This window comes from Cupressus sempervirens, chromosome 4, assembly GCF_028749045.1.
Source record: "Cupressus sempervirens isolate cs-2001-9-10 chromosome 4, ASM2874904v1, whole genome shotgun sequence".
In the NCBI taxonomy this organism is placed as follows: Eukaryota; Viridiplantae; Streptophyta; class Pinopsida; order Cupressales; family Cupressaceae; genus Cupressus; species Cupressus sempervirens.
The window spans coordinates 611,873,255-611,896,393 of NC_143121.1; the positions used below are offsets into that span (position 1 = coordinate 611,873,255).

Below are 23,139 nucleotides of genomic sequence, written 5' to 3' on the forward strand. Positions count from 1 at the left end.
TGATCAAGGAATGACAAATAAAATGCACAATCACATGGGGGAGGATGCTAAGTTTTAAGAATCTACTGAAAAAAATGTCTCTACAAACAAAAAATCAAGTAGGAAGCTTGATTTCAAATTATCAAGTGACTCAAACTCTACAACTATGGACATTTAACTCAGAATATCATTCTGATGGTATTTATATGGAAGTGTAGAAATTTTTGTTTATGTGCACCTAAATAGCTTCCACAAAGTGATTGATATAATTTCAGCTATCAAACCCAAAATTATAAAGGTTGCGGTAATCGGTGTGTTATACTCCATAATAGATTGGATTTAACATTACACCATATGTAATAAAGTAGAACCCAATAACTATAGAGAGAAAAGTAGAACACATATCAAGAATACAAGTTGTCTATGAGTTAAAGTGAGTTTGTGACGAGTCATCCCCAAAGTTCTAAATTAACATTAGGAAATTGTTGTAAGTTAACTTAAAAGACTTAACATAAGTCGATGTCATCAAGAAATAATTATTTTGCCACATGTTAGCAATATCTGGGACAAAAGAAGTGGAACATTATGTTCATAATGGAAATCTAAAATAAGAAGATGTAATCTCTAAGAATCACTTATATTGGCAACTAGAAAGTCACCGCCGGGAAGGGAGATGTTAAATAGGAATATGAATGAAGTAAATAAGGTTCTTCTTTTTTTGCAAGAGATAGAGGGCTAGAGTAGGGGGAAGGAAATTAGTTTAGTTTTTCTACATTGTCATTATGCATGTTAAGAGTCTATGTTTTTTGTAATAGATTTAGCATAAGTTGTGAGCAAATAAAATCTAAGAATTTTTATTTTTAATGTTCAAGGCAACAAAGGTTTTATTCTAAATTGCAACATTTAGTTATTTCTCCTTTGATTATAATCAATCAAAGTATTGTTGTATTCAGTTTTGGGCATCATCTTGCATCTTGTGTTGAATAATGAATGGGTTGTAGACAAGAGTATTTGTAGACATTCCTATTATAGGAATTGGGTTTATTTAGCTTTCTTTTTCTTTTCATTTTGTACTGCATTTGCATAGGTAGCATTCACATTGCATTACCAATGTCAGGGAGTCATATGAAATGTGAATTCCTAGGGTTTGCTAGGTTTAGAACTGAATTCACTACCTTAGTTAATTCTGTCTAGGGTTGTCTAGGCTTTTCCTCTTTCTATCTCAAGTTAAGAACTTACCCAATTAGTTTAGGAATAAAACAAGATTCATTAAGTATAATTCATAAGGGAGTTGTACCTTTCAAGTTAGAGGAAATATATCAACATAATGGTAGATTATCCAACTATTGGTATCAAATTATTTCTCACGAATTTGGGTATTTAAGAGTTAATTGAAAAGAACGATTTGTTTATCAATAGATTTTTGGTGACTCTACTGGGGAGGTAGAAAAGAAGATTAGTGTTGAAATTTTTTTCCTTAGTTCTTATTTTTATCTACACTTGCAAGAGATTGGCAACTCTAATTTATAAAGACCATGCCTTTTAAAGTTGTGAAAGGGAGGAGGTTAAGCTCTTCCTTTATTGAAATTTATCATACTCACCATCCAATTTTGCATAATCTTTTTGACACTTTTAGAGAAAGTGTTACCTATGCAAGAAAAATGAACTTGAGCATCAAAGAAGATTATGTACCAATTTTTGTATGGAGAGGTGTCTATTCCAGGTATAACAAATTGAAAGAGATGAAGGTGAAAATGAATTTATTATAGCATTGTGAAGAAAGAGTGTTCCAACTTAGTAAACAATTAAAGGTGGGTAATGCTGAAGTTTCAGAAGTCCAATTGATTATGTCTCTCATAATGTTTCAGTTTTGAATGAACATGACTTTTAACAAAAGAAACAAACTAGAAAATTACCCACCAACAAATAAATAGATGCCGAAAGTGATCCAAATCTGCAATTCTTTTGGGTTGCTTTTAAAGAAAGTATTGTGGAAGGTGAGAAGAAGGGATTGAGTTTCTCCAAAGATCATAAATCTGCCCTAATGCTGAATCGCATGATCCAAAGGTATTTTAATGTCCAAGATCAAAGATAAAGAAAATATGTCTCAGCAAATTTTTTTGGAGAGAAACTAGTAAAAAAAGAATGTCTATTTGCAAATTGCTTGGTTCTTGGAGAGAAAGAAACATCCCAGTTTCCAGATGCGCCCAATTTGATGAGAAAGGAGATTCTTAAAGATGGTACTGAAATGATAAGTGAAGTTGAAAAAGAAGATTTGTCTATGCTCCCTTCTTCTCCTATTTTTAAAATTTTCATATTTGAAGAGAATAATGAAGATTCTATTCTATATAATATACTTTACAAAAGTCAACCTTTGGTTTACACACATGTAGAATATGAAACTTATAAATTTGAAGAAGATAATACAAAGGATGATGTTAAATTTGAAGTTTTAGAATCATTTTCTTTTGAAGAAAATGTCAAGTTGAGTATTCATGATGAACTATGTATTGATGAAAAGACTGAATTGTGTTTTGAAGAATATCATTTGAAGTCTAAAGATGTGGTTGAAGAAGTGGTTGCAAGGATAGATTTTAAAGAAAGACCTTTGATGGTTAATAAAGTGGGGTGAAGAGCCCAATTATATATTTCTTTGCCACAAAATGGAAATTTATCAAGTCTTGGTGTCTACCCAAGGTGAGCCTTCCTCTACAGTTGATTCAGGTATTGGAACTTTGAATTTAGATAGAGAGTTTTCAGACTTGATAGCCATTAGAAATGATGAAGTTGCTTTAGTCTAAATTGACCCTATGTGTGATGAAGAATCATTTTATTTCAGCCTTGATTTGAAATCTGAAAGTTCTATTAAAAATGACTGTTATAAATAAGCATATAATGGAATATCATCTTCAGAACCATTTGATTATCTTGACTTTATCAATCTTGTTTTAGATGCTGAAATATCTACTAAAAGTCATGTTTTAGAAAGAAATGAATGTACATATGTTCTTGTACCAAATTTAGAATCTTTATACTTTTCTTCCTCACAAGAAATGATTGATTGTGCAAGAAGTAATGTGTAGGAAGGTGGAAGAATTAGAGATTTATGACGAAGCATGGTATTTTGGAAGAGATTTATGGGCCACATATTTTCAGCATGTCTTTGGATTCACTTTTAATTATAACAAAGTTGTCTAGAGGGAATGGTTTTGGTTTAACCTATTGGAGCACAATTTTCTTTTCTAGAAGGGCTCATACTTCTCCCTTTTAGTTAATGTTCATGTATAAGTCCATCTCTTTTCTCCTTTCCTTTGGTGAGGTCTCCTCACTTGTGTTTGTAATTATTTAGCTTCTATAAATTTTGGTGTTCTTAGCATAGATTTTCCTAGCTTTAGGTTTCTAATTATTTTCAGTTTTGGTTTTAGGCCTTGCTGCCCTCCGCCATCCTGGAAAGTATCTCTTTGATTATATTGTTTATTCCTAGACTTTGTAGCCTAATGGATAAGAAACATTTTTTAATCAGAGACACTTGATTCTTTATGTCCCTGGTGGTCCATAGCCCCGGTCAAAGCCATCTATTAGCATGCTTCTAGCACCTGCATTTTAAACTTCCAAAATAGCCCCATCAAGTAAATCTTTTGTTGGTTTGTTTTGCTAATTATGATGTTGTAGGATTGGACTTGTAAGAAGATAGTGTTTGGATAAAGCTTTGAACCTTAACCCTAATCCTCAATTTTAGAAGGTCAAGTTGAAATGTTCAAAACTGGAGATACAATTCAAATATACATGACACTTGGTCTGGAACCAAATTTAAAGTTCAAATTCTAACTTACAATTTCAAAGGCCATCCTCCAAGCCTAACTTTATGACTATGAGTTGTCAGTTCAGATAGTGAGATCATTAGTTTGGGAGGTCAGATACATAGTTCAGAATTGCCATCCTTTCTAGAGTTCAAATGTGACTTCAGGCTTTAAAGTTTAGAATGTAGATTCAAGTTCAATTCCTTCTCAAAGACACGATTACCATTCTAGTTCAAAATTCAAGTTTTTCCAGACCAAGAGTATAGATTCCAAAATGGTTTGAATATATAGTTAAAGTGGTAGTGATGTTTTTGAAGTGAAAAGTATCTCATTAATCAGTCCTCAAGATGATATGGTCTCTCCTCAATGTCAATTATTCAAATAAGTCAAACTATAATCATTCATGAGAATTTTTATATTCATTATAATTAAGGGTATTGGGAACATGTGGAACACAAATCACTAGACACATGAGACATTGTCAAAATGCCAAGCACTATAGGTAGACCCATATATAGTTTATGAATTGAAATGTATCTCGGTATGGAATTGATCCCAATATTAATAGTCACGACATTATTGAGAAAGTTCATTGACAAGTGGAGAATTGAGAAACATGGTCACAATTTAAAGGTGGAGGTTAACTTGATAAGTGGTTAATTCCACAAGTAGAGAAATATTATGTCGGCATGAAGGAGAAAACATCAATTCACAATACAACTTGAAGAAGCTCTAGCTTCTACTCACATGCGAAAGTTCAATGCCCAAGCCTGAGCTTCATAGTAACTTATATAAAGGAGAATCCTAATAATGAGATGAGGTAAACATTTCTATATGGAGTCTATGCTTTGTGTTATGCTCATGTCTAAAAGGATAAACTTACAGCTAGCAAAGGCAGAGAAGCCATAAAAGAACATTCATCAAATTCTCTTTGGAGGTGAAGATGAATAATGTAAGATTGACATGTAGCATTTGGTCAAATTGTTTGACCAAATGTAGAGAGTCTCCATCAAGTGATTAGGTTAACGCATATGGGAGCCTCAAAATAGTTTATAGTAGGATGGCAGGACTGTCTTCCTCACACCAACCACCTGCACCAATTCAAAAGGCCATAGAAAAATCACTTGAACAAAAAAATGAGTTTATGCATGCAATGTTTGATATTTTGTGCAATACAATCTATGGATAACATGCTACAAAGTCTATACATATTAGAGTTGTGGGGAACTATGGCACTGAGCATCATGGAGAATGCAACCAAAGACCACAAAAGACCCGCAACCATATGAAGATGAATAGGATATTCTCTACTTGATGTTCAATATAAATAAAGTGGTAGTGATGTTTTTGAAGTGAAAAGTATCTCATGAATTAGTCCTCAAGATGATATGGTCTGTCCTCAATGTCAATTATTCAAATAAGTCAAACTATAATCATTCATGAGAATTTTTATATTCATTATAATTAAGGGTATTGGGAACATGTGGAACACAAATCACTAGACACATGAGACATTGTCAAAATGCCAAGCACTATAGGTAGACCCATATATAGTTTATGAATTGAAATGTATCTCGGTATGGAATTGATCCCAATATTAATAGTCACGACATTATTGAGAAAGTTCATTGACAAGTGGATAATTGGGAAACATGGTCACAATTTAAAGGTGGAGGTTAACTTGATAAGTGGTTAATTCTACAAGTAGAGAAATATTATGTCGGCATGAAGGAGAAAACATCAATTCACAATACAACTCGAAGAAGCTCTAGCTTCTACTCACATGCGAAAGTTCAATGCCCAAGCCTGAGCTTCATAGTAACTTATATAAAGGAGAATCCTAATAATGAGATGAGGTAAACATTTCTATATGGAGTCTATGCTTTGTGTTATGCTCATGTATAAAAGGATAAACTTGCAGCTAGCAAAGGCAGAGAAGCCATAAAAGAACATTCATCAAATTCTCTTTGGAGGTGAAGATGAATAATGTAAGATTGACATGTAGCATTTGGTAAAATTGTTTGACCAAATGTAGAGAGTCTCCATCAAGTGATTAGGTTAACGCATATGGGAGCCTCAAAATAGTTTATAGTAGGATGGTAGGACTGTCTTCCTCACACCAACCACCTGCACCAATTCAAAAGGCCATAGAAAAATCACTTGAACAAAAAAATGAGTTTATGCATGCAATGTTTGATATTTTGTGCAATACAATCTATGGATAACATGCTACAAATTCTATACATATTAGAGTTGTGGGGAACTATGGCACTGAGCATCATGGAGAATGCAACCAAAGACCACAAAAGACCCGCAACCATATGAAGATGAATAGGATATTCTCTACTTGATGTTCAATATAAATAAAGTGGTAGTGATGTTTTTAAAGTGAAAAGTATCTCATGAATCAGTCCTCAAGATGATATGGTCTCTCCTCAATGTCAATTATTCAAATAAGTCAAACTATAATCATTCATGAGAATTTTTATATTCATTATAATTAAGGGTATTGGGAACATGTGGAACACGAATCACTAGACACATGAGACATTGTCAAAATGCCAAGCACTATAGGTAGACCCATATATAGTTTATGAATTGAAATGTATCTCGGTATGGAATTGATCCCAATATTAATAGTCACGGCATTATTGAGAAAGTTCATTGACAAGTGGAGAATTGGGAAACATGGTCACAATTTAAAGGTGGAGGTTAACTTGATAAGTGGTTAATTCCACAAGTAGAGAAATATTATGTTGGCATGAAGGAGAAAACATCAATTCACAATACAACTTGAAGAAGCTCTAGCTTCTACTCACATGCGAAAGTTCAATGCCCAAGCCTGAGCTTCATAGTAACTTATATAAAGGAGAATCCTAATAATGAGATGAGGTAAACATTTCTATATGGAGTCTATGCTTTGTGTTATGCTCATGTCTAAAAGGATAAACTTGCAGCTAGCAAAGGCAGAGAAGCCATAAAAGAACATTCATCAAATTCTCTTTGGAGGTGAAGATGAATAATGTAAGATTGACATGTAGCATTTGGTCAAATTGTTTGACCAAATGTAGAGAGTCTCCATCAAGTTATTAGGTTAATGCATATGGGAGCCTCAAAATAGTTTATAGTAGGATGGCAAGACTGTCTTCCTCACACCAACCACCTGCACCAATTCAAAAGGCCATAGAAAAATCACTTGAACAAAAAAATGAGTTTATGCATGCAATGTTTCATATTTTGTGCAATACAATCTATGGATAACATGCTAAAAAGTCTATACATATTAGAGTTGTTGGGAACTATGGCACTGAGCATCATGGAGAATGCAACCAAAGACCACAAAAGACCCGCAACCATATGAAGATGAATAGTATATTCTCTACTTGATGTTCAATATAAATAAATGGCATAGCTTTACATTAGATGTAAAGAACCCTAGCCTGAAGTTGTATTGCCTGATCATTACACCAATGGAGTTATGTATTTGGGTGTTGATGGAAAAAAATGGGAGAAAACCACATGAAAAAATGTCCACATAGTCAAAGGAACAAACATAGAGGATTCATGTCATAGTTGCTAAGTGTCAAGATGTTAGCTCACCATCGAATGCAAATGAGTGATATATAAGCTAACCACCAAATGTGTTTGGGTGTGCCATTGTATTCGATTCATCAAAGCATCCATGCTTAATGAATGACTAAGAAAGCATGCACTCACATGGGAGAGAATGTTGAAGTTTAAAAATATACTAAAACCAATATCTTTGCCAATAAAAAATCAAGTAGGAAGCTTGATTTCAAATTATCAAGCGGGTCGATCTGTGCAACTTTGGAAATTGGACTCAGAATATCATTCTGATTGTATTTATGATGAAAGTGTAGAAAGCTCTATTTATGTGCACCTGAAGAGCTTCCACAAAGTGATTGATATGATTTCAATTGTAAAACCTAGAAGTATAAAGGTTGCAGTAATGGGTGTGTTATACTCCAAATAAATTTGATTTAACATTACATCATTTGTAAGAAAAAAGAACCCAATAACTATAGAGAGAAAAGTAGAACACATGTCAAGGATATGAGTAATTAGCTAGTTAAAGTGAGTTGTGATGAGTCATCCCCAAAGTTCTGAATTGGCATGAAAAAATTGATGTGGGTTCACTTAAAATACTTAACATAAGTCGATGCCATCAAGAAACAATTCTTCTATCACATGTTAGAGGTCTTTGGGATAAAAGAAGTGCAACATTATGTTCACAGTGAAAATCTAAAAGAAGAAGATGTAATCTCCAAGAATCACTTATATTGGCAACTAAAAAGTCACTGCCAAGAAGGGAGATGTTAAATAGGAATTTGAATGAAGTAAACGGGGTTCTTCTTTTCTGTGAGAGATAGATGGCTAGAGTAGGGGGAAGGAAATTAGTTTTGATTTTCTACATTTCATTATGCATGTTAAGAGTTTGAATTTTTATAATAGATTTAGCATAAGTTGTGAGCAAATAAAATCTAAGAATTCTTATTTGTGATGTTCAAGGGAGTAAGGTTTTTATTCTAAATCAGAGCATTTAGTTATTTCTCCTTTGATTATAATCAATCAAAGTATTATTGTATTCAGTATTTGGCATCATCTGGCATCTTGTGTTGAATAATGAATGGGAGGTCAGTGTATTTGTAGACATTCCTATTACAGGAATTTGGATTATTTAGCTTTCTTTTTCATTTCATTTTGTACTGCATTTACATGAGTAGCATTCACATTGCATTAAAAATGTCAGGGAGTCATATGAAATGTGAATTCCTAGAGTTTGCTAGGTTTGCAACTAAATTCACTACCTGAGCTAGTTTTGTTTAAGGTTGGCTTGGTTTTTCCTCTTTTGTTCTTAGGTTAAGAACGTCCCTAGTTAGTTTAGAAATAAAACAAGATTTATTGAGTATCATTCATAAGGGAGTTGTACCTTTCAATTCAACGGAAATCTATCACCTCAATAATAGATTATTTAACTGTTGGCATCATATTGTTTATCATAGATTCAAGCATTTAAGAGTTAAATTGAAAAGAACGATCTATTTATCAATAGATTTTTGGTGACTCTATTAGGGAGGCAAAAAAGAAGATTAGTGTTGAAATTTGTTTCCTTAGTTCTTATTTTTATCTCCACTTACAGGAGATTGGTGACTCTAATTTGAAAAGACTATGCCTTTTAAAGTTGTGAAAGGGAGGAGGCCAGTCCCTTCCTGTATTAAACTTTATCATACACACAATCTAGTTTTGCGTAATCTTTTTTATACTCTTAGACAAAGTGTTACCTATGGAAGAAAAATGAACCTGATCATCAAAGAAGATCATGTACCAATTTTTTTATGGAGAGGTGTCTATGCCATGTATCACAAATTCAAAGACCTGGAGGTGAAAATGAAGTTATTGTAGCATTGTGAAGAAAGAGTGTTCTAGCTTACTGAAGAATTAAAGGTGGGTAATGATGAAGTTTTAGAAGTTCCACCTAATTATGTCTCTCATAATTTTTCACTTTTGAATGAACATGACTTTTGGCCAAAGAAAAAAACCAAAAAATTACCTACCAGCAAAGAAATAGATGCCAAAAATGATCCAAATCTACATTTCCTTTGGGTTGCTTTTAAAGAAAGTATTGAGGAAGGTGAGAAGAAGGGATTGAGTTTCTCCAAAGATCAGAAATCTGCCCTAATGCTGAATTATGTGATCCAAAGGTATTTTAATGTCCAAGATCAAAGAGAAGGAAAATATGTCTCACTAAATTTGTCTAGAGAAAAACTAGTAAAAAAAGAATGTCTATTTTTAAATTGCTTGGTTCTTGGAGAGCAAGAAATATCTTGGTTTCCAGATGCTCCCATTTCAGTGAACAAGAAGATTCTTGAAGACAGTACTAAAATGGTAAGTGAGGTTGAAAAAGAAGATTTTTCCATGCTCCCTTCTTCTCCTATTTTTGAACATTTCAGATTTGAAGAGAATAATGAAGATTCTATTATGCATAACATTCTTTATGAAAGTCATCCTTTAGTTTACACATGAGTAGAATATGAAACTTATAAGTTTGAAGAAGATAATACAAAGGATGGTGTTCAATCTACAGTGCTAGAATCATTTTCTTTTCAAGAAAATGTTAAGTTGAGTATTCTTGATGAAATGGTTGAATCATGTTTTTGACGAATATCATTTTAAGTCTAAAGATGTGGTTGAAGAGTGGTTGCAAGGACATATTTTAAACAAAGATCTTTGATAGCTAATGAAGTGGTGCATGAGGATGAAGAGCTTGATTACATTTTTCATTGCCATGAAATAGAAGTTTATCAAGTCTTGGTGTCTAACCACGGTGAGCCTTCCTCTACAGTGTATTCAGGTATTGGAGTTTTGAATTTGGATAGAGATTTTCCAAACTTGATAGCCATTAGAAATGATGAAGTTACTTTAGTCTAGATTGCACCTATGTGTGATGAAGAATCATTTTAGTTCAGCCTTGATTTGAAATCTGAACGTTCTATTAAAAATGACTATGATAAATGTGCATATGATGGAATATCATCTTTAAAACCATTTGAGTATCTTGACTTTGTCAATCTTGTTTCGGATGCTAAATTATCTACTAAAACTGATTGATATGATTTCAGTTGTAAAACCTAGAAGTATAAAGGTTGCAGTAATGGGTGTGTTATACTCCAAATTAATTGGATTTAACATTACATCATATGTGAAAAAGGAGAACCTGATAACTATAGAGAGAAAAGTAGAACACATGTCAAGGATATTCATTGTCAACTAGTTAAATTGAGTTGTAATGAGTCATCCCCAAAATTCTAAATTGACATTAAGAAATTGTTGTAGATTAACTTAGAATACTTAATATAAGTCGATGCCATCAAGAAAAATTCTTCTACCACATGTCAACAATCTTTGGGACAAAAGAAGTGGAACATTATGTTCACAATGGAAATCTAAAAGAAGAAGATGTAATCTCCAAGAATCACCTATATTGGCAACTGAAAAGTGACCACCAGGAACAAAGATGTTAAATAGGAATTTGAATGAATTTAATGGGGTTCTTCTTTTCTATGAGAGAAAGAGGGCTAGAGTAGGGGGAAGAAAATTAGTTTTTTTCTGCATTTTCATTATGCATGCTAAGAGTTCACGTTTTTGTACTAGATTTAGCATAAGCTATGAGAAAATAAAATTTGAGCATTCTTATTTGTGATGTTAGAGGGAACATGGGTTTTATTCTCAATCGGAGCATTTAGTTATTTCTCCTCTGATTATAATCAATCAAAGTATTGTTTTATTCAATCGTTGGTATCATCTTTCATTTTGTGTTGAATAATGAATGGGTTGTAGATTAGAGTATTTACAAACATTCCTATGATAGGAATTGGGATTATTTAGCTTTCTTTTTCTTTTCATTTGTACTACATTTGCATTAGTAGCATTCACATTGCATTACCAATGTTAGGGAGTCATATGAGATGTAAATTCTTGGGGTTGGCTAGGTTTGAAAGTGAATTCACTTTTTGAGTTAGTTCTATCTAGGGCTGGCTTGATTTTTCCTCTTTCATTCTCAGGTTAAGAATGTACCCAATTAGTTTAGGAATAAAACAAGATTCATTGAGTAGCATTCATAAGGGATGTGTACCTTTCAATTCAGAGGAAATCTATCAACTTCATGATAGATTATCTAACTATTTGTATCAAAATGTTTCTTATGGATTTGGGAATTTAAGTGTTAAATTGAAACGAATTATTTGTTTACCACTATCATTCTATTTAGACTAGATGAGGAGAATATGAAGTATTTAATGAGGAAACTTGATTTTTCTTGCATAGCATCATGCAATAATATCTCAGTGGCCAAGTCAATTCTTCTTGGTTGGGATTTCAACCCCCCATTATGGTGTCGTAAGTATGGTATCTTCTAGGGTGGTCCTAGTCAAATTGTGTATCACTTAGGCATCCCTTTTGTCATCAATCCCAATATTAATGACATGTGGGTTTGGCTAAAAGAAAAGATTCATGGAAAACTTCTCAAGTGGAATAACATTTGCTTGTCTTTGGTTTGAAGGATTCAAGTGTGCTAGAAGATCCTCTCCTCTTACACTACATACTTCTCCTTATCTTGGTTTTTTAACATTAATCAAACTCCCTCTATTTAGAAAACTATCTAGGACTTTCTCTGGTCTGATGGTAAAGGAAATTCCAAACTCATGTAGTCAAATGGAAATAGTGTACGATGGGAAAAGCATGGGGGACCTTAGCCTAAAGGATCTGAGACTCCAAGGTATTGCTTTAGATGTTAAATGGCTAGCTAAAGCTTTAGTGGGTGAAGAACCTTCAAAGATTTTAATTAGGTATAACCTAAGAAAAGGACATCTATGTGCAGCAAAGCTCTAGAATAAATGGAATGTAGTGGACTTTCTATCTTTGGATTGTAAAATTGCAGTAGGGAGATCTTTTGTCTTTAAGGAAATTTGAAAAAGCTAGAAGTATGTGAGACCCTTTTTGGGAGAAATTCAGAGAACTGAACAAGGCAATATCTGGTGTGGTAGCTATTCTATTTGGTGGAACTTGAAAACCAATAACAAACCCTTAACTTTGCTACAGGGATGGTCTGCCAAGAAATCGACAAGTGCTAGTATTAGAGAATTTAATGAAATTTTTGTTGATGAGAAGCTCATGGATTAGGAAGAATTGAAAACCAAGTGTTCCTTGAAGGATTGTGAAAAGAAGACTTTCTCTATTATTTCTAAGGCATTGGAAAATTCTAGGGTTAGAAAAGCCTGTTGTTCTAAAAACTCTTGCTCATTTAAGCTTAACTAGCTTGACTCCTCTCCTCTGCACATGGTTAAATTCAAGAAAGTATATTCCATGCTTACATCTAATACTGCTATCATTGACCATCTCAATGCTTGTTGGAATCTTTCCCTCCCTCTTAAAGTCTAGAAATTTTTTCTCGTTGACCTATGGTCTAGACCTGTGGAACCCAAAATCCTCTATTTTTAATGGAGGCTTTTGATACATAGACTCCCTTTTGCTAAGCTTGGTGGAGACCCCAATAGATGTTCCATTTGTGCCTAACTAGAATCTATCGAGAATGCCTTCTTTGATTGCCCTTTTTCCCTTAATATTTGGCACATGTTTGGGTTTGTGTTGGGAAGTAACTTTTCTATTGAAAATATCTTATCTAATAAAATCTGTTATAACAACAGCAAGTTAAATGTATTCTAGTCTATTTTCTCTTCTTCTATTCTCTGGTATCTTTGGAAACTAAGGAATAATAACATTTTTTAGGGAGTAGATAGAATCCTTATTGAATCCCTCAAAAGACTCATTCAGTTGAAAATGTATGTGCAAGTTACTGCTATCTTCAAGCTCAAAGAGGAATAGTTCCAAAGGTTTATTGAAGATGGACAAGGGATACTCTCAAAGGATGTACACTATGGCTTTACTAGGATCCAGAGGCAGGGTAGGTGGCCCCCTCAAAATGAAGGGCATTACTTTGATTCTATGCCTTATCCTATGAAGTTTACTACCTTAGAGTCTAGCAAGGATGAAGATAATTAAGTTGTTGGAGTTTATTAGTTGTTGAATTTTTTTGTATAACTGTATGCTGTTTTGGTTTATTATACTATACTTTAAAAAAATTTCATGATAGCCTTAATGGATGACAGTTTTTTGATGGTGATCATCTTGTGCTGATCTCTAAGCATGTTACTATGTTCCTTATGGCTTCTTGATATGCAATATTTAAAAAAAATAAAAATCTACAATTCAGAAGTTGGTGAAAGCCAATGACAAGCTATAATTTGTTAAGGATGTTGTCAATGAAATAGATTTCAAATATCTCACTATGGTTGGTCACTGGACAAAAATTGAGTCTAACTTTTTCTCTGTGTTTCTTCTAAATCAATTTGTAGATGAGACAAAATGACTTTCGACTTTTGTTTCATGCAAGGAAAACATGACCTGGAAGAAAGAAAAATGTTGAATGCCCAAATAGTATTGAACGACCTCATCTTTGTAGCCCAAAAACCACACACTCCTGAATGAGAGAATACTTTGTGGTAGAGCTGTGGAACATTCATTGATGAAGGACCTTGTTCTATTTTTTCGAATATTAAATGCAAGAGTCCATTTGCCCTTAGAACCAAACGCCCACCTACCCCTGACGAACTCCAGAATAGACATAAAACATAAATACGATGGGTGAGTTTTGAAATCAAGTAAAGAGGGGGAAAAAATATGACAAAAGGAATGTTTTCATTTCATTCATTTAGTGTGTGTTCACCAGAGTAGATCAGAGTGTCAGTTCAGACTAGAGAAGGAAGAAGAAGAAAGTTATCAGCAGATCTAATCTCTCCAGTTGCACGTGTTTCCCATGTTCACTTTGTAAGTTCCTTGTTGTTGGATTTGTCCTGTTGAAGCATTGATTGCTCCAGGCACCATTGTATGTAGCCATTAGAGCTACAAGTTTTAAGTTTATTTAAGTTTGAAGTTTTTATTAGTTTTAGGGTTATTTTAGGATTTTCTAGTTGAAGCCAAATGCTCCCAGATTTTATAATGGTTTAATCAAAGTTGAATAGAAAGAAAGCAAGCATACTTGAATCCATTGTCATTCTTTTCTATTCATTGTATTTGAGAAGTTTGTTTAGAAGTTTCAAGCTTTGGCTCTCTAGTTTTAATGGTGAAACCATTCATGTTGAAATTTCTTTAAGTTATAATTTTCTCAGTTTTAGCCAAGCTCACTTAGCATCCATTGTTGCTGAGCATTTCCCTTTGAGTGCCAAGCTTACTCAGCTTGCTCTTCTTGTGTCGAGCTAACTCAACACCTACTGCCTGTCACTCGACACCTTCACATGTGGAGCAACCTGTCACTTGGTACCTTTATGTGCCAAGCAAATTGCCACTCGACTCCTTAAGGTGCTGAGCAAAACTAGCACTCGACACCCTCTTGTGCCGAGCAAAACTTTAGGCTTGTGATTTGTATTTCTCACATGGTATCAAAGCTTTGAGGCTCCACATCCACAGTGAGTTAGGGCATTTTTTTTCTTGAGATATTTGACATGGCAGTAGATACAGGAAAGATATGGTAGCAACCACCACCATTTAGTGGACAAGATTATGATATATGGGAAAAGAAGATGAAGACCATTACGGTTGCAAATGATTTATGGAAGCTTTTGATTAATGGGTGCAATGATATAACAGACCCAACTTAGTATGTTACTCTCACAAATGTACAAAAAACTCATTTGAAAGAGTCAAGGAGGAAGGATGCTAAGGCATTAAGTTTGATTGAAGCAGCAATGACAAAGCCAGTATTCCCCAAGATTGCAGCAGTAAATTATGCAAAGGAAGCATGGAATATCCTTGAGATGAACTTCAAAGGGACTGATAAAGTCCACATAGTAAAGCTACAGAATATAAAGAGGGAGTTTGAGAACTTTCAAATGAAGGAAAATGAATCAATTGCAGATTTCAATTCAAGGACCTCCAATGTGATTAACCAACTGAAGTCAAATGGAGAAGACTATCAAGAGCAGAGGATAGTGGAAAAGATATTGAGGAGTATACATCATAAATATAACAATTTGGTCATGACCATAGAAGAGGCAAAAGACCTCACTATTTTGACAATGGATGAGTTGATGGGTACTCTTCAAACCCATGAACATAGGATCAATAAATCTGCATCTTCTTCTTCCCAAGAGCAAGCTTTCAAGGCTCAATCAAATCCAAGAGGAAGGGGGAGAGGAAGAAATAGCTTAGGCAAAAACTCTAGAGGCAGAGGCCAAGGTAATGGAGGACAAAGAAATGTTGCAGTAGAAAGCTCAAGAAGAGTAGATGGAGCAAGTAGCTCATAAAATACTTCAAGAGGAGGTAAGAAAAATTACAACTCAAATAGGAGTAATGTAGAATGCTGCTACTATCATAAATATGAGCATTATGCAAGTGAATGCTAGAAGAAGCAAAATGATCAGTCAAGACAAGAAAATGTGGCTGATGTGAACATGGAAAGTGGAAACAATGCCACTACCTTCATCATATGTAATGTTGGTGAAGAAGGAAGCCCTGAGGTTTGGTACCTTGATAGTGGATGTAGCAACCACATGAGTGGTAATGAAACTTTGTTTTCATTCATTGATAAGAGTTTCAAATCTGAGATTAAAATGGGTAACAATGGAACCCTACCAGTAGTGGGAAAAGAATCTATTATGGTCTGCACCAAGCAAGGTGAGAAAAAAAAAATACAAAATGTGTATTTTGCCCTTGGTATGAAGCACAATTTGATGAGCATTGATCAACTCATTCAAAATGGATACAAAGTGCTAATGGAGAATGACAGGTGTATCATTCAAGAAAAAGGTGGGAGCAAAAATTTACTTGCAGCAGTTCAAATGACAAAGAAAAGAATGTTTCCCTTGAGGATTGAGACATGTTTCTCATCTCAAGTTAGTGTTGCACCTCCCACACAATTAGCTCTAAGGAGTGTGATTGAAGACCCCTCACGACTATGGCACCTTAGGCATGGTCATCTTGGTTATGCTGGTTTAAATTTGTTGTCAAATAAAAGAATGGTAGAAGGTTTGCCATACATAGGAAATTCCTGTGACAAGTGTGAGGCTTATATTTTGGGTAAGCATTATAGTCTTCGCTTTAATTCTAGAAATTCTAGGAGGGCTAGATATCCATTAAAGTTAGTGTATACTGACCTAGTCGGTCCTATGCAAATTACTTCCATTGGGGGGAGTACTTATTTCATGACATTTATTGATGATTTCAGTCGTAGGACATGGGTTTATTTTTTGAAATCTAAATCTAAAGCATTTGAAAAATATCTTGAGTTCAAAGTCCAAGCTGAAAGAGAATGTGGACACTATATCAAGGTTCTAAGATCAGATAGAGGAGGGGAGTATACCTCCAATTATTTTGTAAATTTTTGTAGGAAACATGGCATAAAGAAAGAGTTCACAACCAGCTATACACCACAGTAGAATGGAGTGGCTGAAAGAAAAAATAGGACCATTGTTGAAATGGCAAGGAACATGATGAAAAAGAAAAGTCTTCCAACTAAATTTTGGGGAAAGGTTGTGGCAATAGCAGTTTTCCTAATTAATAGGTGTCCTACAAAGGTAGTTCATGATAGAATATCAATGGAAGCATGTTTACAAGGATGATGGACAGTTGAACACCTAAGGGTGTTTAGATGTGTTGCATATGCACATGTGCCTAAAGAGAAAAGACAAAAATTGGATGACAAAGGTGTGAAGTGCATCTTCACAAGGTGCAGCTTAGAATCAAAGGCATACAAATTATATAACCCATTGAATAACAAGATGATTCTTTCAAGAGATGTGGAATTTCTTGAAAATCAGTCTTGGTATTATCCAACTGATGAGTTATCGAGCACTTCAAGTAAAGTGACAATTATGAGTGAAGAAGATGTTGATGAATAGCAAGAAGAAGGAACAAATAGAAGAAAAGGCAAGGAACCTCTGACATTTTTGAGCTCCTCTAGGCATGACCGAGTGTCAGTGCCGAGTACCAGTGAAGATCAAACTAGTCAACAAAGTAGTAGCAATAAAGATTCTAATCCCACACTCTCCTCCTTGTTACCAAGAAAGACCAAGAGTCTTAGGGAGATATACCAAGATGAAAGGTATGAAGATTATGACAAGTGTGTTAATTTTGCATTATTTTCTCATAGTGATCCAATATATTTTGAGTAAGCTATTAAGGAGAAGAAATAGTGTAAGGCCATGAATGAGAAAATAGATGCTATAGAAAGAAATGAGACATGGGAGCTAACTGAATTGCCTCCCAAGAAGTAAGTGATTGGAGTGAAATGGGTCTACAAGACCAAATGCAATGCTGAAAGAAATATTGATAGGCATAAGGCAAGGCTGGTAGTCAAGGGCTACAAATAGTAGTATGGCAGAGATTATGATGAGACATATGCCCCAGTTGCAAGAATGGAAATCATGCATGCTGTCATAGCAATTGCAGCTCAGCACAAATGAAAGGCATATTAAATCGATGTGAAGTCTACCTTCTTAAATGGTATATTGAGGGAAGAAGTATATGTGGAGCAGCCACCTAATTATGAAGCTGCAGGTAAAGAGAATAAAGTATATAGATTGAAGAAATCTCTTTATGGGCTCAAGCAAGCTCTAAGGGCATGGTATAGTAGGATTGACTCATATTTGATGAGCAATGGCTTTAGCAAAAGCAATGGTGAGCCTACACTCTACATCAACGTAGCAAAGGGAAATGTGTTGATTGTTGTCTTGTATGTAGATGATTTAATTTTTACTAGTAATGACAATGCTCTAATTGGTGAGTTCAAAGAGACCATGAAAAATGAATTTGAGATGACAAACCTAGGTCTCTTGAAGTACTTTCTAGGCATAGAAGTAAAACAAATGCATGATGGAATATTCATCTCTCAAAAAAAGTATGCAGGGTAGATCTTGGAGAGATTTAAAATCCAGAATAGTAAGGCAGCCCCCACACCAACATCAATAAGTCTAAAGTTGAGCAAGGAAGACTCTAGCAAGAGAGTGAATCCAACACTATACAAGAGTATGGTTGAAAGTTTGATGTATTTGACTACAACTCAACTAGACCTAATGCATGTCGTAAGTCTAATTTTTAGATTTATGGAAACACCAAAGGATTCCCATTGGCAAGCGGGAAAGAGGATCCTAAGGTATGTGAAAGGTACCAAGGGATTTGGAATTTTGTATATTGCAAATAATGATTTCAAGTTGGTGGGTTATACTGATAGTGATTGGGCTGGAAGTATAGATGATAGGAAGAGCACTTCTAGATACATGTTCCATATGGGATCAGGTGCAATTTCATGGGCATCCAAGAAGCAACCTATTGTTGCTCAATCTACAGTAGAGTCTGAATACATAGCAGCAAATGCAACAACATGTCAAGCAATTTGGCTAAGGAGAATCTTGACAGATTTGAATAAAAGGCATGAGGATGGTACCACAATTTATTGTGACAATATCTCATCAATTGCATTGTCCAAGAATCTAGTTTTCCATGGGAGAAGCAAACATATTGAGATTAGATATCAGTTCATCAAAGAGTTGGTGGAGAATGGGAATATCAAGATGGAATTTTGCAGGTCTGAGCAACAGCTAGCAGACATATTTACAAAGCCATTAGGAATTGGAAGTTTTGTACACCTAAGAGAGGGTCTTGGTGTAGTTGATATGGATCAGCAGTGATCCTTGTTTTTTTGGCTCGGGACAAAGGGGGAGTGTTGGAGTATTAAATGCAAGAGGTTGTTTGCCCCTAGAGCCAAATGCCCACCTACCCCTGACGGACTCCAGAAAAGACATAAAACATATATGCAGTGGGTGAGTTTTGAAATCAGGTAAAGAGGGGGAAAAATATGACAAAAGGAATGTTTTTATTTCATTCATTCAATGTGTGTTCAACAGAGAAAATCAGAGAATCAGTTCAGAGCAGAGTAGAGTAGAGAAGGAAGAAGAAGAAAGTGATCAACGGATCCAATCTCTCCAGTTGCACGTGTTTCCCCTGTTCACTCTGTAAGTTCATTGTTGTTTGATTTGTCCTATTGAAGCAATGATTGCTCCAAGCACCATTGTATATAGCCATTAGAGCTGCAAGTTTAAAGTTTATTGAAGTTTGAAGTTTTTACCAGTTTTAGGGTTATTTTAGGGTTTTCTAGTTGAAGCTGAATGCTCCCAAATTTTGTAATGGTTTAATCAAAGTTGAATAGAAAGCAAGGAGGTATACTTGAAGCCATTGTCATTCTTTTCTATTCATTGCATTTGAGAAGTTTGTTTAGAAGTTTCAAGCTTTGGCTCTCTAATTTTAATGGTGAAAGCATTCACATTGAAATTTCTCTAAGTTATAATTTTCTTAGTTTGAGCCAAGCTCACTTGGCATCCATTGTTACCAAGCATTTCCCTTTGAGTGCCAAGCTTACTCGGCTTTCTCTTCTTGTGTTGAGCTAACTCGGCACCTACTGCCTATCACTCGGCACCTTCACATGCCGAGCAAACTGCCGCTCGACTCCTTAAGGTGTCGAGCAAAACTGGCACTCGACACCCTCTTGTGCCGAGCAAAATATTAGGTTTGTGATTTGTATTTCTCACACTATCGAGGTAGCAGAATAGCATGACTCACACTCATTCCCTTCCGCTAGTCTTTCTACATCGATCAAATGCCCTCTATCCATGCCGAGTCCATATGAAGTCTAGCTAGTACTCCAAAACATATCATCTTCAATGTCAATGACTTTTTTCACCGTTAGTAGTTTTGGCTCTAGTTATAGTTGAAAACCCTTTAGTAGCGGTCAACTCATTGCTGATAACATAGACTAAAGCATTGTCCTAATAAAAATGGCAGGTCACATTTTTTTTAGTTACCATAGAAACAATGTTGCTATCAGCAAATTTCATCTCGCGACGTAAGCGTTTTGCGACAAAAATTCTCTTATAGGTAATAAAGAGCTCCTAAAGTAGTTTTAGGGGTCAAATATATTCGTTAAAAATTTGCCAAGCATATCCAGTGAGTGCCAAAAACACGTGTGGGCCTATAGGTTTACTCTATTCTTGTAAATGTATTTATTCACATGTTGGTCGTACAGTGGCTTCGTGGTGGTCTCTATGTGTTTGATCTGTTGCGAATGATGACCTGGGTCTACCGATTACCGTGCCACATGGAATGATTAGTGTTGGTCTGCGTCTACTGATTACCGTGTCATATGGAATTATTAGCACAAAATAGACGCTGCATTGGCCTTTTTGCTTACGAAATACAAATTATATAAATTCAATATGTCTACTTAAATCTAACATAGGACGTTAGATGATTATTCTCCTTGCTAAAATGTTGTTGAATCTTTCAGCCGCCCCATCTTCTAGTCAAAGAGTAACTTTGATCGGGTCTACGAAAGCTCTTTGTTTGTGTTTGTGTTTGTATGGAATGACATTGCTATTGAGAACTACCTACGGCCTCTCTGAAAAATGTGAAGTTCTTCTAAAGATAAAGGGGTCACTACAAGGAGATGGAGCCACTGATTTTCTGCCAGACTAGTCCAACTCCTCCTCTTCTTTCGGTACGTGGCAGGACGTCAAATGAGCATCTACATCATCGTCGTCATCGTCGCACAACGTCATCTCCCTCTCTCTTCCCAGCCAAAACTTCACTGATCTCATTGTTCCTCATAATTACTTGACTGAAGTTATTCCTCCTCAAATTGGGGACCCCAGATATCTGGGGAGGCTCAATTTGAGCATCACCAGACTCAGCGGAAATATTCCTTTTGAATTGGAAAATATCTTGAATTTAGAAGATCTAGATCTTAGTCAGAACTCATTTGAACATGCTACTCCTCGACATCTCTCGGAAGCAAGCAATTATTCTAGCCTCCTAATCTTAATGTTAAGCTTCAACAAATTGACCGTAACTATTCCCAGGAAAATAGGAAAGTTACAGCAGCTATCCTAATTCTAATCTCTAGAAACTGACTTGAGGGATCGATTCCCAGGGAAATAGGAAAGTTACAGCAGCTATCAACTGGCTTGGATTTCAGTTGGAACGGGCTCTCTGGTTCTCTTCCACCAGAGATTGGAAACCTTATGCTTCTTGAATCATTGGAAGTTTTGGAAAAAAATATTTCTAGTCAGATTCCACCAGCTTTGGTAGGGCTAAAGCTTCTTTTCAAATTAAACTTTTCATTCAATCGATTCACAGGCCAAATTCCTGCTCTAAAATCTCTCTCTATGAGCGAAGCAAGCGCCTTCAGTGGTAACGATGCTCTCTACAGGCCACCCACTTTGAATTCGTGCTTGGAAAGTGGTAATGATAGTACTAGTAATAACAAGAGTTTGGGGTCAAGCACTATGATAATAATTCTTATTACCAGATTGGCTGCTGTTGAGATTGTAGTAATAGGCTTTGTCTATTACCGAAGCAAGAGAAAAGTAACTGCACAACATGAAGAATTAGAGAAAGAGGAGAGTATATTAAATAGACAATTCAACATAGTGAAGTTTGATGTTGGCATAGGGCGTGAACGCTGGATTACATATGAAGAAATTTTGAAGGCCACAGAGAAATTCAGCGATAATTATTTTTTCAGCTGTGGTAGTTCTGGCAGAGTGTAGAAGGTTCTTCTGAGGAAAGCTGAGAATAGCTTGGTTGTGACTGCAAAAGTCTTCAGACTAACCAAAGGTAGGAAAAGTAGATTGATACGCCAGATAGATGCTCTCAACTTAGTCCGCCACAGAAACGTTATACTTTTTTATGGGATCCTGTATGGGGGCAGCATCAACATGGACATTCTGCTATTCGAATACATGCCAAAGGGTTCCTTGGGGGAGTGCTGAAATCACAGGGCTTTGGGTGGAAGATTCGACTAAATATTGCATTGGGAGTAGCACAGGTTCTCAAGTATTTGCATCACGACTACTTACCTCCGATTGTGCACCGCGACATTAAATCGGCCAACATTTTGCTGGACGATGAGTACGTAGCACATGTCACTAACTTTGACCTTGCAAACTTGATGTATTCAGAAGGAAAAATCAGTAGCTCTTCCGTTTATGTTGGCATTCATGGCTATATGGCTCCAGGTTCAGATTTTTAAATAAATATTGATTTTAGCTTCAAGTGTTATGGTGGGTTTCTTCATTTATAAATTTTTATGTCTTTAATGTTAGAATGTAAATTAATGGATTTTATTTTTTGTAGAATGTGAGTATAGAGTTGGGTCTTCCCCGAAGCAAGATGTGTTCAGCTTTGGAGTTGTGCTATTGGAGCTTCTCACTAGCATAGAAGCCGTCGACGATGAGGAAGAGGGAGTAGGAGAAAGCAGAGGTTTAGCTGAATGGGCTACAATCATGAGAGAGAATGAGGGAAAAGCTATTAAGGACTTGTTAGATCTAGAGCTTCAACGTGATTTCAAAAAATGGGGAAATGAGATTGAAAACGTTTTTGAAATTTCCCTTCTCTGTACTCGACCATCGCCAAGAGAGAGGCCATCGATAAAAATGGTACTAGACTTGCTTTCCCCTCCAGCTCCAATCGTGCTTCAATATGGGAATATTCAATAACTAATAAAAATGTATGCCCAAGAGGGTGGACTGCTCAGACCGTTGGCACACATAAAATCAGATACTCCAACCTCGGCTTTTCACAGTTATTACAATATCAATAATTATATTGATATTTACATTATGTAGATATGTTTTAGCTTTCTTCATTAATAATAAATGACATGTTTTGTATTGACAAAACCCTTATTTTAATTTTTAATTTCATATTTTTATATATGACAATAGCAGTATTAAAT

The 23,139-nt window shown here is 35.3% G+C and overlaps 1 pseudogene; it reads left to right on the forward strand.

Moving 5' to 3' along the window:
• LOC149562721 (leucine-rich repeat receptor-like protein kinase PEPR1) overlaps positions 1-22,900 on the forward strand; it is a 52,172-nt pseudogene extending 29,272 nt beyond the window's left edge.
• Positions 22,901-23,139: the final 239 nt, after the last annotated feature.